General features: G+C 53.5%; 1 long non-coding RNA gene across 1 annotated transcript; it reads left to right on the top strand.

Annotated features, from left to right (window-relative positions):
- Window positions 1-1,267: 1,267 nt before the first annotated feature.
- LOC115504209 lies at window positions 1,268-17,311 on the top strand. Its single transcript, XR_003965619.2, has 6 exons — window positions 1,268-1,556; window positions 5,103-6,462; window positions 9,181-9,277; window positions 16,622-16,828; window positions 16,984-17,071; window positions 17,217-17,311. It is a non-coding gene; the product is annotated as an uncharacterized LOC115504209 (long non-coding RNA).
- Window positions 17,312-17,429: the final 118 nt, after the last annotated feature.

Raw genomic sequence — 17,429 nt, 5'->3', positions numbered from 1 at the left:
ACTCCCCGGCCACCTCCCAGTGCTCCCTGGCTGCCCCCAGTGCTTCCCGGGCTACCCCTCAGTGCTTTCCGGCCGCCCGTAGTGCTCCCCCAGCCAGCGTAGTGCTCCCCCAGCCAGCATAGTGCTCTCAGCTGCCCCCAATGTTCCTTGGCCACCCCCTAGTGCTCCCCAGATGGCCCCAGTGCTCCCCTGACCACCCACCGTGTTCCCCTGCTGTCCTTAATGCTCCCCGGCCACCTAGCAGTGCTCCCGGCTGCCCCCAGTGCTTCCCCTGCCACCCCTCAGTGCTTTCTGGCCGCCCTCAATGCTCCCCCGGACAGCATAATGCTCCCCAGCTGCCCCCAATGCTCCTCGGCCACCCTCTGGTGCTCCCCCAACCACCCGCAGTGCTCCCTGACCACCCGTAAACGGTCCCCGGCTTCCGTCAGGGCTCCCTGGCCGCCCTGAGTCCTCCCCGGCCACCCCTAGTGCACCACCAGCCACCTGTGATGCTCCCCGACCACCACTGAGTGCTCCCCGGTTGCCCCTAGTACTCCCTGGCCACCTCTCAATGCTTCCCAGCTGCCCCCAGTGCTTCCCTGGCCACCCCTCAGTGCTTTCTGGCCGCCCTCAGTACTCCCTGGCCACCCCTGATGCTCCCCCAGCCACCCGCGATGCTCCCCGGCTGCCATCAATGCTCCCTGGCCGCCTCCAGTGCTCCCCCAGCCAGCACAGAGAAGCAGGCTTGGCCCTCCTCTCAATACCAGGTCACGCTCCTCATTCGAGCCCCTTCACCCGCAGCCCTGGGGTGTGTGAGTCTCCTTCCCGAGGGCCGAGCACCCGCTCATTCCGTCTGGACGTGGGGCGGCCCCGCCCCGGACAGGGCTCCGCCGACGCTAGCACAGGGCTGTGCGTCCTCCCTCCAAAGAGGGGAAAGCAGGCGGCCTGGCAGGAGGCCCCTGGAGAACAAGATCGCAGGGGGGCGGCGGCGGGCGAGCCAGGCAGCCGCCCTGTGAAGCCCCCTTCCCGTGGGCCCCGGGCGCAGAGACCCTGCGAGCCGCCCCCGGGCGGGGCTTCCTCCGAGGTGAGCAAACCCGGAAGGGGAGGGGACGCTCCCGGGACTGCAGGAAACGGGCCTCGTGCCGGCCCACCCCTCGCTGGCTCTTCTCCAGCTCGCTCTGCTGGCCCGCCTGTCTGTCTGTCTGTCTGTCTGTCTGTCTGTCTGTCTCTCTCTCTCTCTCCCCCCCGCCCCCCTCTCTCTCTGTGTCTCCCCCCTCTCTCCCTCTCTCCCTCCCTCCCCCCCTTTTTCTCCCTCCCTCCCTCTCTCCCTCTCTCTGTCTCTCTGTCTCTGTCTCTCTGTCTCTGTCTCCTCCAGGGGAAGCCTGGCTGCAGCTCCCAGGGCTGGGCGGGTTGCCCCCTTCCGGCCTGAGACACGGGGGTGGGGGAAGCTGGCGTGGCCAACAGCACCTGGAGCTGGCGGTGGGGTGCTGACCAGGACGGCGTCACCGAGGCCGCGTGCCCGTCATCCCCGTGCGGTGCAAGCCGTGTTTCTTGGCGGTCTTAATGGACTTCAAGAGGTGAGTGTAACCACTATTCCCATTTTACAGAGGAGAGGACGGAGGCTGTGAGGACCTCACTGAAGCCCTTGCTGCTGAGAAAAGCCCCCGCCGGGCCTTCAGCCCAGATCTGCCTGGTCCGGAGCCCAGACCCTTCCTGTCTCAGGATCCTGATGGGGTGTCTCGGGCCCAACGGGGCACCTCGGGATCCAGGAGGCAGAGGGTGGAGGCGGGGTCGCTGCAGCAAAGGTTTCCAGGAGGAGGTGGGAGCCGGGGCTTTTGCAGAAGTCGGACGGGGAAGGCTGGTCTCCAGAGAGGGTCCCGGGGCCGCTGGCCCGCGGGGCCGACCGGCCCTAGGTGGGAATTCGCCTGTGCCCCCTCTTGCAATCATGTCCTGGGGTGGTTTGTGCGTCTGTCCCTGCCCCAGCTGAGGATACACCACTAGAGAAGGCTCGAGGCTCCAGAACCCCTTCCGCCCAGACTAGGGAAAAAATCAGAGCCACGTCGCGCTCCTGAGAGGGGCAAGAAGTGGCAAGCGTGGCCAGAACCAGGGGTGGCATGTAAGTTGTAACCCACGGGCTCCTGGGGGTGCTCAGGCCGTTAAGTGCCCGGCTCTTGATTTCTGCTCAGGTCATGATCTCATGGTTTGTGAGTTTGAGTCCCGCGTGGGGCTCTGTGCTGGGTGTGGAGCCTGCTTGGGACTCTCTCTCTCTCTCTCTCTCTCTCTCTCTCTCTCTCTCTGCCCCTCCCCCACCCGGCTATTTTTCTCTCTCTCTCAAAAAAAACCAAAAAACCAAAAATCATAACCCAAGACCCTCTGGGTCACCTCCGTTCCTGGCTCCCTCTTGCTCCCTCCCCCTTCCCTCTGCTTTTTGGTTTTAATGGTCTCTTTCAGCTCCAGGTTCTGGTGACTTGGAATAAAAAAGAATGAGCAGATTTGTCAGTCTTCCTCTAAGCAGGGTAGTCACGCTCCCCAGGCTGCAAGAGGCCACCTTCAGTCCGGGGGGCCAGGGCCGGGTCGGGGACGGGGTCACGTCCCCTGTCTGACGGGCCCCGTGCTCTGTGTCGAGGGTGCAGACGCAGAGGAGATTCAGCTGTACGCAGAGAGCACACGCGGGCAGGTCAGAGTCAGAAGGTTGGGAGGAGGAAGAGAGGCAGGGAGCCAGCCAAGGACACTTGCGGGTGACTGAGGATCGTCACAGGCACCCAGGGGCCTGGTGACTCATGAAGGCACACACGCTCCAGCCTGACAGAGGCCCTCCTGTCTGCCCAGGACCGATGAGTACGCCCTGGCCGGGGTACCCCGAGGCCAGCACCCCATTCCCGTGGGCCCAGGCGCCAAGCCATGGTGACAGGGCCACCCCAGGTGTCTTTTTTTAAAGTTTATTTTTGAGAGAGAGCATGAGCAGGGGAGGGGCAGAGAGAGAGGGGGACACAGAATCCGAAGCAGGCTCCAGGCTCTGAGCTGTCACTATAGAGCCCGATGCGGGGCTCAAACTCATGAACCTTGAGATCATGACCTGAGCTGAAGTGGGACGCTTAACCGACTGAGCCCACCCAGGCATCCCTGGACCACCCCAAGGATCTTTAAACCACCACACCTGGGCACGTGGGTACCTGGCTGGATGGGAGTAGGTGAGAGGCTCACACCTGCCAGGACCAGGGTGTCTCTGGGGGTGCAGAGGACCCGGGACCCTGGTCTCCCCTCCCTCGCCACCTAGTCTCAGCGCAGCCATAGTTGCAGGGTGGGGAAGAGGAGGGAGAGTGCGGAGAGTTTTTTTATTTAGTAAGTGAAGATACAGGATGCCCAGTTAAATTTGAATGTTGGATAAATCAATAATTCTTTCGCCTGAGCATGTCCTATGCTTATATTTAAGATGTATTCTTTGTTTATCTGAAATCTGAATTTAACTGTGCATCCTGTGTTATATCTGGCGACCCTGTGGGCAGGTCCAAAGCCCGAGAAGGCTGAGGAGTGGGTGCCCGAGGTGGGCGGTGAGGTGGTGGGAGGTACCCTGCACGCTGGGAGTCCAGGGCCTGAGGATGCTTTCTTGTCTCGTTGGACTTCACTTACAAAACACGTGCTCAAGGATAGCAAGAGTTTTAAGACAGTGACAGAAGAGCGTCAGGCCAAGTGTGGGGTCCTTCTGAGAGGAGGCGCTGTGTGGTGCCATTGCAAAGGGCCACACCCATGAAGCTAGCCTTGGGTATGTATTAGAAGTTAAACTTGAGAGGGGCGCCTGGGTGGCTCCGTTGGTTGAACATCTGAATTCAGCTCAGGTCATGATCTCACAGTTCATGGGTTCGACCCCTGCATCGGGCTCCTTGCTATCGGCACAGAGCCTGCTTCAGACCCTCGGTCCCCCTCTCTCTCTGCCCCTTCCCTGCTGTTCTCTCTCTTTCTGTCTCTCTCAAAAATATAAATAGAACAGGGGCGCCTGGGTGGCTCAGTCCGTTAAGTGTCCGACTTTAGCTCAGGTCATGATTTCACGGTTCATGGGTTCGAGCCCCGCGTCAGGCTCTGTGCTGACAGCTCAGAGCCTGGAGCCTGCTTCACATTCTGTGTCTCCCTCTCTCTCTCCCCCTCCCTTGCTTGTGCTCTGTCTGTCTCTCTCAAAAATAAACGTTTAAAAAAATTAAAAAAAAACATAAAAAAAGAAATTAAACTTGAGAAAATTTAAAATATTTATTAACTGATTTAAAACTAATAATAATAAATTAAAAAACAAATAAAAATAACAATAATAAATCCCTCAGCGGTTAACTACAAGTAACATGTTTTTATGAAAAATAATTTTATTTCAAAAAAAGAATTTTATTAAAAAAAACCCCACAGGAATTAGCAAGATCTGCTTTTACATTTTTGCAAGTCTTTTTACTATTTGGCCTCACAGAAGACTCCGGAAGACAGCTGGATTCACATATCTGCCTTTGCATGCACCCATTTAAAGTGGCCACTGCCACATTCAATTTTAGAACGAATTTTAGAACGTTTTCATCGCCCCCAAAAGAAGTCTCATACCCAGTAGCGATCACACCCCACTCCCTGCCCCCCGGCCCCTGGCGACCACTGGTCTACTTCCTGTCTTTCTGGATTTGCTTATTCCAGACATTTGATATGAGTGGAATCATACAATAGGTGGCCTTTTGTGACTGGCTTCTGTCACTGAAGGTGATGTTCTCAAGGTTCATCCACGCTGCGGGGTGTGTCTGTGCCCCCTTCCTTTTGATTTGATTTGATTTTATTACTATTATTTTTTTAATGTTTATTTACTTTTGAGACAGAGAGAGACAGAGCATGAACAGGGGAGGGGAGACCCAGAAACCGAAGCAGGCTCTAGGATCTGAGCTGTCAGCACAGAGCCCGACGCGGGGCTTGAACCCACAAACCGTGAGATCATGACCTGAGCCGAAGTCCGACGCTCAACCGGCTGAGCCACGCAGGTGCCCCCATTTGCTCATTTTTAAAATGCATTGTCTGGCTTTTTTTTTAAATTGTAATAGCTTTTTATAAAGTCTAGATATGAGCCTCTTACTGGACGTATGATGTGTAAATATGTTCTCCAGGCTGGGGGGCTGCCTCACAAGTCGGGTACTCAAATGTCAAGAGGTGGAGGAGAGAAGCTCCAGCTGGAATGTTCATCTGGGAGCGCCAGCGTGCAGGGGGGAGTCTAAACCCCGAGACCGTTCTCCCTCGCCCGGGGGTGATGGCTGAGGACGGGACAGAGAAGCCTTGGGGTCCCCCAACATTTAGAGTCAGGGGCCGGAGGGGGAGCCAGCCTTGGGACGGGGAAGCTGTGGCCGCTGACACAGGAAGGCAGCCAGGAGAGGATGCTGTTCTGGAGCCCAAGTGAAGGACGTCTTTGCAGGCGGGGGTCATCCGCGGTGCCGAGTGCGCTCATCCACTCGCGTCACCTCGCACGGCGACCTGGTCTGTGGTGGGGGTCGTCCTGCGTGCTGCTGCTAACACCCCTTTCCGCTTGTGACAACCAAAGATGTCCGGACATCGTGGAGCATCCCACAGCGGGACAAATCACCCCAGCTGAGAACCCCCGCGTCGGGTGCGTTTAGGGACAGGGAGGCCTGTCTTAGCCACCTCCTGTTCACGGTGGACGCTCAACACCCGATACTGGACAGAAGACACCAGTCGCGGCTTACCAGTGACGTGGACTAACGGCCCAGCCACGCAGGGCCACGGCAGTTGCACTTGGGAACAGAGTGAGCCCGCCGGGGATGTGGGTAGCAGGCTTTGTGGTAGCAAGACGGCGAGGTGCCCCCTTCCTGTGGGAGCACCTGACGGGCCCGTGTGAACAATCTCGTGGGCTGACAAGGGACCTGAAGCCCGCTGTTCAGGGCCGAGCAGGTGCTGTGCTCCGTCTGACAAGGACGAGCCTCTCCGTGGGAGCTGGAGGGAGGCCTCCGGCTCGGTCGCTCGAGGCCCCCTGGTTTCAGGTGTCAAGGCAGGATGTCACATCTTCTAGGCCTTCCACTGAAGGCCCCTGGGCTCCTGCATGGCAGGGGCCGAAGCCGTCCCATGGCCGGGTCACTGGGGAAGGCCCGGCGTCACCAGCAGGGTCAGTGTGTGAACACGGGCCGTGACTGCTTCCCTTGAGATGCCCGTGGCCTGGAGCTCGGTGGGACCGTTCCTCCCCACTCCCCACTCCTACGTGCTTCGGTCGACTTCCTTTTCTACGTTGTATTCACCTGTGCAAATGTTTGCGTGCCCAGCTCCCGGGGTGGAGCTGCGTTTCGGAGGAGAGAGGCTCTCGCTCTCACTGCTCGTTTAATTCTTTTCCTCTCCCAGGGACACTCAGCGTCTATTTTCTCCTGCACACACGCACAGGTCCTGTCTGAGGGGCGATTAAGAACGCTTTGCCTTTCTGCCCTGGAAGTGAACCTGCAGCGAAAGGTGATTCACCGGAAAAGAGTGAGTGTGCACGTTGTCTGCTCCTGGTAGGAGTCAGCGCTGGGAGGACCGTGCGGGTTCCAGGGTCTGTCCCTCCGGCTCGGATCGCAGGCTGCAGGCAGCGCGTCTGTTTTCGCCGTAGATGGACGGGCAGAAAATCAATGTTTTGCTCTGCTGACAAAGACACCCCTGACAGCTCAAAGGCAGGAGACCATTAAATACCACAGATACATGATTCACGGCGGAGGTGAAGCTTCGAGCGACCGCTGGGGGTGCCCCCCGCCCCCCTACCCCAGGAGTGCGGTGGCTAGATGCGGGAGAGCAGAGTTTTTTCTTGTTTTGTTTTTTTTTTTTTTTTTTTTTTTTTGACATTTGAAAACTTTTTATTATGAAAAAATTGTAGACTTAAGAAGTGTCCCGGAGATGGGGCGCCTGGGTGGCTCAGTCAGTTAAGCGGCCGACTTCGGCTCAGGTCATGATCTCGCGGTCCATGAGTTCGAGCCCCGCGGCGGGCTCTGTGCTGACAGCTCGCAGCCTGGAGCCTGCTTCGGATTCCGTGTCTCCCCCTCTCGCTCTGCCCCTCCCCTGCTCACGTTCTGTCTCTCTCTTTCTCAAAAATAAATATTAAAAAAAATTATAACTTTCGCCCCTACTCTTGGCATTTGTTGGTGCATGGAGCGTTTGGTTTGAGTTCCAGAAGCTCTATGAGCAGCCTTCCCTCCCCTCCTCTGCAGAATCAAACTCAGGCTGCCAATAGCCTTGAGGCAAAGTCCTTGTAAAGTCCGCTGCGAGTTAGCGGACCCAGGGAAACTGTCACTAGGCATGTCACACATCAAGGTGACACAATTACGTGAGCGGCTCCAAGAAGCCGTTCTGTCCAGATATTCCTGTGACAGAAATGACCCAGGGGCTCTGCTCGTGTCTTAGGTTCTGGTTGCACATGTGACTTTTAGAGTTCGATCACAAGTCACCCGTGTCTTCAAGCCCACATTGCTGCCACCAGCGTGTCACTTCTGTCAAGAGGCGTGTGTGCAATTAATACACGGGAAACCAATTATAAGAAACACATCAGGTATCAGCAGCACAGCACAAATCCGGCCTCCCATTGACTGATGCCAATCATCTTGGACACACACGCCCTCAGCCCTGGTTTTACACCTTCGGGACTGTTCTACTTTGTGTCGGTCTGTCACTTTGCGAGTGTGCTCACCGCGGTCTCTGCTTGGCGATGCACCTGGGGTATGTGTGCACAGAATCACGAGGGTGTTTCTCGCTGCCAATAGTCTCGCTGCTTTGTTCCGACTCTTCTCTGGTACGCGACGGAAAGCGTACGAGAAAAGAATAAAGAAGTAAGACCCGAAAGGCCGAGCGGGGAGATTAACTGATGGGGGTCACGGGGGCAGCCAAGGCTGGGAGGCTGGTGTGCACCTGCCGGAGACCAGGCTCCCACGGTCTCAGCCACTGGCCTTCTGGGCGGAACGCTTCGTCCTCCCTGGCCTGGTGGGCGTGGCCTGCCAGTCGCTGGCACAAGCCACAGACAGGGGCCCCTCACTCCAGAACTTTCCGAGGTGGCCCACCTACTGCTGGACGGATGGGCCGCTCCAGCATTCCTCCCTCCAGCGGCGCGGGCCGAGGACAAGGCTCCCGCAAGGGGCAGGGATCTTGAGTTCAGCTTTCAGCCCCAGAGCCCAGCCCAAGGCCTGCCCACCCCCAGCCCAGCTCTGTGCTCAGCGAAGCTTCCTGCGGGTGAATCAGGGGAGGCGCTCAAGCCCCCAAAGCCTCGCGGGCCTCCGGAACATCCGGAATGTCCTCCAACAGAACACCCTGTTTGCTCAGCGCTTGATGTTGAGTGTGTGGCGCTCGATGTCGGTTGACGGTGTCCTGCGTCGATGAAGTGTTCGGCTCGGGCTGGGAGCGAGGGGACAGGAGGCGATGCTGTTCCCCTGTGGTCGGGTGGCCCAAACGCAAGCCCCGGGGCTGGACATGCGTGTGCGGATCCCCCCCTGCAAACTTCAGAGGAAAGTCTCAGAGTTATTTCGGGGCCGAGGACACTTGCGTGTCATAAGAGAGAATCGCAGACCCGCTTCGAGGGGCTGTCAGGTGAGGGGCTGGATGGAATTGTTTTGAATTAGTTGTCATTGCTGGGGTGGAGGGGGGGCGGCTGTGCCCCTTGCCTGTGGGCCGGGAAGAGTCCAAGGAAGTGGCTTTGTGATTCTCCCCGGTGAGTCAGGTGAGTGGGGATTGAGGGGCTGAGGGCTGCCGGTCGGTTCACTTACAGCATCCAGAACCCTACTTGTCCCGGGGGAGGGCACCCCAAAATACGGGCTTGGCTGGGGCTCGTCGACCAAGGGGGGGGGTCGTGCTGGTAAGGGACTGCTGTCATGGTCACCTCTTCTCGCATCCAGACTTTTCCATGGATCAGGGCCCCCGGCACAACACTGGGCCCACCTGGCTAATTCAGCATCACCATTTTGTGAGGGCAGCTGATTAGAACCCTCAATTCCCTCTTACCAGGGAACCTAACGTCGTCACATCTTGGGGGTTAGGATGTGGCCGTCTTTGGGGGGCCATTGTTCTGCGGACAAGACCCACCACCAGGAGGTTTCGAGCCCCCGAGGGTGCATCCCAGACATGCCATGCAGAGAAGGCTCTTGGCATAGCCGCTGCTGGGTGGCTGGGTGGCTCGGTGGCCAGTGCCAGGAGGCAGAATCTCAGTACCTGGTGCCTCCGCTCCTGCAGACATTAACAGGACATCGAGATGACCACAGGCTTCGTTCACGTCTCATTTAAGACAGAACGAGAATGTTCCGGAGCCACAGGAGGAAAACAGAAACTGGTAAGAGGAAATTTAATGACAGATTTGATTTAACTCGCTATAGTAGCACTTTAACGTGTGGTTAATATACATTATCACGAAGTTATCTTACATTCTTGTTTTTTGTTCTTAGCCTTTGAGGTCCGACGGGTCTTTTACATTTACGGCACATCTCATTTCAGACCAGCCACGTTTCAAAATGTTTTTATTTTTAATTATTTAGGGGTGCGGGAGGGGCAGAGGGAGACAGAGAATCCCAAGCAGGCTCTGTGCTGTCAGCACAGAGCCCGATGTGGGGCTTGAATTCGTGAACCGTGAGCTCATGACCTGAGGTGCAATCAAGAGTTGGATGCTTGACTGACTGAGTCACCCTGGTGCCCTCAGACCAGTCACATTTCAAAGGCCACACGTGGCTGGTGGCCCCTGTATCAGCCAGTGCGTTTCCAAATCCCTAGGAATTCACAGAGAAAACGGTTTCTAGTTCAGAAGAAACATTCCCTGTTTCAGGTGGAGACATAACCATGTGGCAAGTTACCGTCATTGTCCTGCCTCCCTCTCTCCTTCTCTCCTTCCGTCTTTTGGGGACCGGGGCTGTTCTCCTCACCCCGGGGGGGGAGCTTGCGTGAGTCACTTACCCTTTTAAAGCTTCTGTTTATCCGCCTGTAACGTGGAGAAGGTGGTTCTTTCTTCCCTGCATTGTCAAAAGGCCTGAACAGCACGCTCCTGGCACTGGTACTGGACGGATGGGGGTCCCTGTCCTCACCGTCATGGCGATCAGACCCGCTGTGGGCCCGGCTATAGGCCGGCTGCCACCGGGAGCTCCCTGCCCCAGAGGCAGGGTGGTTAAAGGTTTTCTAAAAACTAGGAAATGATGTAAGTCCAGTGCTAAACCCCCGGTGCTCTAAGGTCAGAAAACAACCCTGTGACCCGGAGGAGACACGAGCCCTGCGCTGCGCGGGGCCTCCTGGGACTCTGTGTCAAAGAGCAGGACAAAATCCCTGCTCCGTTCGTCTGTTCCAGCACCAGGGGGTGTGGCCGGTCCTACTCAGGTGTCACATGGAGTAAATTCTCTTGATTCCTTGGTGGTTGAGTCACTGTGTGTCCCGGGGCCTGGCTTCCTCTCCAGGAGCAATCGGGGTTAGGGAAAAGACCTCTCAAACGGGTCAGCAGCCTGCAAGGGTAAACAGAGGCATCCTGGCATGTGGCTGTGAGGTCCCTGCCCCTTTTGTGGACGACTTGACATGCCTCAGCGGCACGGTGACAGGTACCCTAGAAGCCCGAGGGACCAGGCAGACGGCCCTCAGTGCTCCCATGCTTTTCTGGTGGCAAAGAAGCTTCGCAGTGCGGGGTGATTAACAATCCTGGGAGGGCTGTGTGGCTTTTCTCGAATTACCAAGAGAAGGGTCCCCCTTCCTTGTCATTTAAAACAATTTTCTTTATGTTTATTTTTTTAATTTTGTATTTATTTTCGAGAGAGAGAGAGGGAGACACAGAATCCAAAGCAGGCTCCAGGCTCCGAGCTGTCAGCACAGAGCCCGACGCGGGGCTCGAACTCGAGAACCATGAGATCATGAACTGATATGAAGTCGGATGCTTAACTGATTGAGCCACGCAGGTGCCCCATATGTTTATTCACTTTTGAGAGAGAGAGAGAGAGAGAGAGAGAGAGAGACAAGGAGGGGCAGAGGATCTGAAACAGGCTCCATGCTGACAGCACAGAGCCCGATGTGGGGCTCGAAATCACAAACCATGAGATCATGACCTGAGCGGAAATCAAGAGTCAGATGCTTAACCGACTGAGCCACCCCGGGGAACTCCCAATTTTTTTCCTTTAAAGTGACTAGTCCTACATGACTTGGTGACCATGGTCTCCAATATGACCCTCCAGTACAGCCTTGGACGCACGATCAATGCACCCAAACACATCCTGGTGAAAAATTAAACATTCTCATTGAACCCGTGCAAATAGATATCTTGCCATGAAAAGAGTTTCCGAATTCTCAGGGCTCAGTGATAATCAGATCATTTTTAAATGGTTCAGCTTCTGAAAGCAGTTTTACTGAATTGCTGTGGACTACAGATGGCTTACCAAGGGACGGGGCTTCCTTGTGTCCCCAGAAAGTAGAACATTAGAAAGACATCAACCATACCCCAAACAAGTACCTGCAATGACCCTTCCCTCCACATCTTTTAGTCCTACGTGCAAAGCTGTGTTCCCCGGGGGCTCGGCTCTCGGAAAGGCTCCTGCTTCTCAATTAGGAGAGTTTTGGAAATCCAGACTTGGAAAACCATTGCCGTCCAAAAGCCCGTCTGGGCTCAGAGGTCTGTTCTCCGCAGTTTCTTCTGTCAAGTGTCAACAATCTGATCAGAAGAGTCCCTTCCCAGGGGGCTGGGGCTGTTGGAGACGTGCCGGCAGGGGGCTTAGGGCAGGGCCCATAGGGGAGCGTGACTGTCTGTGCCTGCCGAGACTTAGTGGCTCTGGTTACTTTATTACTGCGAGTTTTCAGATCCGAACGGTCTGATGAGAGCTCATAATAAGAATGCAGTAACTTCGCAGGGAATCTGGTTTTCTCCAGGGCACACAAAACAAGGTAATAAAACCGTTCTGAGTTTTTTTTAGACAAAGTGTCTCTAAGGCTAATGATTAAGCCTGTTTTCAAAGCAGTCACTGAATATTACATCTGATTTATAACAGTGAACGGACATAATTTTTATAAAGGAAAAAAATCTCATGACAGAACATGTAATTATTCTGAGACATAATCCTCTTTTTTTTTTTCTTTTTTTTAAGCCAACAATATCAAGTAGAGAGATTCAATAAGTCTTTGGAGTAGACATCTTTTTTTTTTTTTTAACGTTTCTTTATTTTAGAGATGGGGGGAGAGAGTGGGGGAGGGGCAGAAAGAGAGGGAGACACAGAATCCGAAGCAGGCTCCAGGCTCTGAGCTGTCAGGACAGAGGTCGATGCGGGGCTCGAACTCACAAACTGTCGAGATGGTGACCTGAGCCAAAGTCCGATGCTCAACCGGCTAAGCCCCCCAGGCGCCCCGTAGCTCTGATGTGCATCTCTCACTGAGAATCTCTGGGCTAGAAAACGTTCCATTTAAATTAAAGAAGTAAGGTTGAGGACCCCATTCTAATAGTAACTGAACGGGTGACGTAATTTGATTCCCTTGTGGGCAAACAGAGGCATAGTGCCCCCAGGATACTGATAAGTACAGGAACTAGGACGGGATTATTTCATAAAGGGATTTGATCCGTATTTTCACCTATGTTAGCAACTATTTTAGAAGCCAGGCCATTAAAGAGGATCCAGGGGAGACTCCCAGGTAGCCCAGCATTTCGGAGACACTTCTGTAAATAACAGTTTCGTCCACCAACATGCCTGGGCGGTGGGCTGAGGGCCTCTTCTGACTTGGCCGCTCTTCCTGTGTTGTCCTCATGCTACCCACACAGGCACAAACCCAACTATTTCTAGCACCCACTTTTATAAGGCGAGGGAACAAACCTTTGTGGCCCTGGGAAGGATCTGCTGGCAAATCGTAGAGATGGTGTTAAGTGAAAAAGATATTCAGAGGGTTTTATTTATTTATTTTTTTCTGCATTTGGGACCCCATTCTAGGAATGCAAAAAGGAAAACGTTGTCTGCGGAGATTCGGACACTTGGCTGAGATAGGGTCACGAGTGAGGCGCCTGGGTGGCTCAGTGGGTTAACCGTCCCACTTTGGCTCAGGTCATGATCTCGTGGTTCGTGGGCTCGAGCCCCGCGTCGGGCTCTGTGCTGACAGCTCAGAGCCTGGAGCCTGCTTCAGATTCTGTGTCTCCCTCTCTCTCTGTCCCTCACCCGCTTGCATTCTGTCTCTCTCTCTCTTGAAAATCAATAAACATTAAAAAAAAAAACTTAAAAAAAAGATAGGGTCATGAGTGCCTGGGAACCAGTCCTAGGTTACCTATTTAATCAAAGTGGAAATAAAATTTTGAATGATACACACAGAAGGCAATCTGCTGATAAAGAACATTAGCTCTTTTATAGGTGCAGTACCTCTGGGGGTTGGTTCTCCTCTTGAAAAATCGACAAAGTTGACATTGAGCACAGACACGTATTCTTTTTTTTTTTTTTTTTTTTTACGTTTATTTTTGGGACAGAGAGAGACAGAGCATGAACGGGGGAGGGGCAGAGAGAGAGGGAGACAGAATCGGAAACAGGCTTCAGGCTCTGAGCCATCAGCCCAGAGCCTGACGCGGGGCTCGAACTCCCGGACCGCGAGATCGTGACCTGAGCTGAAGTCGGACGCTTAACCGACTGCGCCACCCAGGCGCCCCTGACACGTATTCTGATAAGACCCAGAATCTCTGCTATTCAGGCAATGGAATGAATCGCTTTCACGTGTCCGGAGGGCGCATCAATCAGTAAACTAAGAAGGAAGCCCAGAAAGTTGAGCAGACCTCTCTCAAATTTTATCACGCTTCACAGCTTCTTTCCAGACCCAAGTATTATGAACCAAGGCAAACAAAAATCACTTCTCGAGTTTTGTCCTTTCATATTCTGGAGCAAACCAGCTGTCCTTTTAGGACCACGTTTCTGTGTCAGGGGGTCTGAGAGATCAAAACAGATTTCATGATCTCACGAAGACATTATTTGTGTTAACACATGGCACATTCATCAATGCTCTCTGAAGACCGATCAGTACATATTTCAGAAATGTCATTTGACCCAACAGTGTCCTTTATAGCATTTTTCCCCCAGTCCGTGATCTCATATTGCATTCAGTCGTCGTGTCTGTAATTCCTTCTAATCTGGAACAGCTCCTCTGCTTGGCTTGTCTTTTGTGATGTTGACGTTTTCGTAGACGACAGCCCAGCCCCACCAGAAGAAATAGAATGTTTCTCATTTGGGGGTTTCTGATATTTCCTCACGTTTGGATTCAGTTATTCGCCCCCAGTCAGAAGTCCACGGAAGTGGCCTTTGCAGGGTGTCACGGCTCCAGCTACCCCTGATGGGGGACGTGATTTCCAATCACTCATGTCAAGAAGTTCTGAGACAGAGCCTCAGTAAGAGTTGCTGGTTTTCCCTGGTGACCACTAAGCAGTATGTGGGCAGATGCCGTGCAAACACCCTGCTCCTCGTCCATTTGCCCCATTAGATGTGACATCTGTTAATGACTCTTGCCTTTACCAGTGTCTCTGTGATGGGTGCAGAAGGGTGATTTTCCGATTCAGCAACCTTCCACCCACACCAGTCGGCATTCTCCTGAAGCGAGAGCCCCCACTTCTGCCCCGTTTGTTAATTTATGTATTTATTTTTGGTGTGGACTCATGTTTCTTAAAGATAAATCTGTGACAATTTCTTAATTGTCTCAGTGTCCAAATTATCCCAAGCGTGATCCGTGGGAGTCCTGTCAAGCGGGCTCCTGGGTCCTGTAGACCCACCCCCGTCATACTTTTGGGAACTTTTCCTTTCTTTCTGGTATAATGAGGTAGTTCCGGCTCATTTTGGCCTTTTCTCCCCAAGTCCTGGAAAAATCAGCCATTTTTCTGGGGAGCCTTGGTTCCTGTTAGTGAGGAAGGGTGTTAGGGGCCAAGTTCTGGGTGCTGGGTGTGCTCGGTGGAGTTGGGGTGTCTTTGTTTAGAGACTCAGACAAAGCTAGAAAGTAAACACACGTGTGCACGCACACACACAGATATCCACGCACACAAATGCTCGCATTCACGCATGTGCCTACTCGGAGGTCGTGTGTCTGTGCCGATTTCTCTTCTTCCCACCCATCCTCCAGGCCACATCCCACCACCATCGATACCTTTATTTGCTCAGTCCTACAATAGACCTAAAGGAGCTTCAGGACTGCTTCACAATTTCTACCACAAACAACAAATCTGGGAAAGGGTCCAGGAATTGCTAGCAGTTTTCCTAGTGTGCTGACTGCCCCTGCCCTTGGAGACGGAGTGTGGCTTGTATGCAAAGTGAAATCCTGTATTTTTTTTTTTTTTTTAATTTTTTAATCCTGTATTTGTGAATGCGTGGGATTCTTCTCAGGGCCTCCCCGGGGCGGGGGGGCAGTGACAGCCATTCAAAATGCAGTTGAATTCACGTGTTTTGGTTTTCTTTAGTTTTAGGGCTTTGGTCTTCCCATCCTTGTTCATTTGCTTTTACTTTTCAAGCATGCAGAAGGCATTTGAAACACTTGAACCTATGCAAACAGGTTACACATAACATCGAAATTACTCTTCTAACCGTTTTCAGTGCACAGTCCAGTGGCTTTAAGCACCGTCGCACCGTCGTTCAGCGACCACCCTCCATCCCAGAATTCTTTGTCTTCCCCAACTGAAATGCCGTCCCTATGACACACGGACCTCCCCTCCCCCATCCCTGGCGCCCACCATCTACTTACTGTCTCTGTGAATTTGGTGACTCTAGGGACCTCATATAAATGGAATCATGTGATATCTGTCCTTTTGTGACTGGCTTATTCCACTGAGTGTCATGGCCTCCGTGCCCATCCATGCTGGAGCAGGTGTCAGAATTTCCTTCCTTTTTTTTTTTTTAAATTTTTTAATGTTTTGTTTTTTGAGAGACAGAGAGAGACAGAGCGTGAGCAGGAGAGGGGCAGAGAAAGAGGGAGACACAGAAGGGGAAGCAGGCTCCAGGCTCTGAGCTGTCAGCATAGAGCCTGATGTGGGGCTCGATCTCATGACTATGACATCATGATCTGAGCCGTAATCAGCAGACATTTAACCTACTGGGCCACCCAGGCACCGCCTGTCCCTTTTTAAAATGAACTTTTTGGGGCACCTGGGTGCCTCTGTCAGTTAAGTGTCTGCCTTCAGCTCAGGTCATGATCTCACAGCTCATGAGTTCAAGCCCCACATGGGGCTCTGTGCTGACAGCTCAGAGAGTGGAGCCTGCTTCAGATTCTGTGTGTCCCTGTCTCTCTGCCCCTTCCCCACTCATGCTCTGTCTCTGTCTCACGAAAATGAATAAATGTTAAAAATTAAAAAAAATAACAAAATAAAATGAACTTTTCATGCATTCAGATTGGGTTGAACAGGAGGAAAGGCAGCCAGGTGACCACTGCAGGAGCTCTGTGGTCTGCTGTGTCCAGCCCGGGGCTCCAGGAGATGGGAACACTTTCCACCCCCTTCCCTCTCCAGGGTGGGCTAGACTTACTGACTCATTTCACAGTGAAGGGCCTGGAGAGGGGGAAAAAAAGTAACTCTGCAGCTAAGAAACCTGGCAGGTGCACTTGGACCAGGTGATCAAGGTGAGCGGTTTGCGTGGACGTGAGGCATCCCAGCCGTGATGTGGTGAGAAGGGCACCTGACCTCTGAGGTTGTTCCCCCAAACCCACAACCCCGCTGTAATCTCAGGAAGACATCAGACAAACCCAGGTTGGGGGACACTGAGCACGACGCACGACCACCCCGAGACTGGCAGGACCACAAGGAGCGGCTGACGACTGAAGGAGACCGGGGCGCCTGATGGCCAAACGCAGTGTGGCCCCTGGATGGGCTCCAGTGACAGAAAGAAGACCTTAATGGGAAAACTGGTGAAATCCAGGTCAAGCCTGGAATTTGGTTAGTAGTAACTCGCCACTCCCAGCCTCCCAGTGGTGACAAATACGCTATGGTTATGTAAGACGCTATGGGGGGTGGGGGTGGGGGAAGGGTATTTGGGGCTCGCTGTACTATCTTTGCAACGTCTCTGTAAATATAAAATTGTTCCAAAATAGAAAGCTTATTTTGGAAAACTGTTAAGGATCAAAAAGCTGGCACGCGGGCTCTCAGCATATTGAAAATGCAAACACCAGTTAAATAACGGTGAATCGCAGGGACATTTTGATCAGAAATGTTTTTTGCAGGAAACAGTATCTTGAAAAAGTCATTCTGCATGGGGTTTTTAGACACCGGCGAGGTCCTCTGTATACTGATCACGTTTCTGACAAAAGCTTCTGTATCTTTTCAGAGAGGAAGCTAAATGTCAAAGTGGTGACAAATTGGGCTTCTGGGTGGCTCAGTCGGTTAAGCGTCCAACTTCGGCTCAGGTCATGATCTCCAAGTTTGTGGGTTTGAGCCCCTCATCGGGCTCTGTGCTGACGGCTCGGAGCCTGGAGCCTGCTTCGGATTCTGTGTCTCCCTCTCTCTGCACCTTCCCAACTCACACTCTGTTTCTCTCTCT

Source organism: Lynx canadensis, chromosome E3 (genome assembly GCF_007474595.2).
Source record: "Lynx canadensis isolate LIC74 chromosome E3, mLynCan4.pri.v2, whole genome shotgun sequence".
NCBI lineage: Eukaryota > Metazoa > Chordata > Mammalia > Carnivora > Felidae > Lynx > Lynx canadensis.
This window is presented reverse-complemented; position numbering and strand designations above follow the sequence as displayed.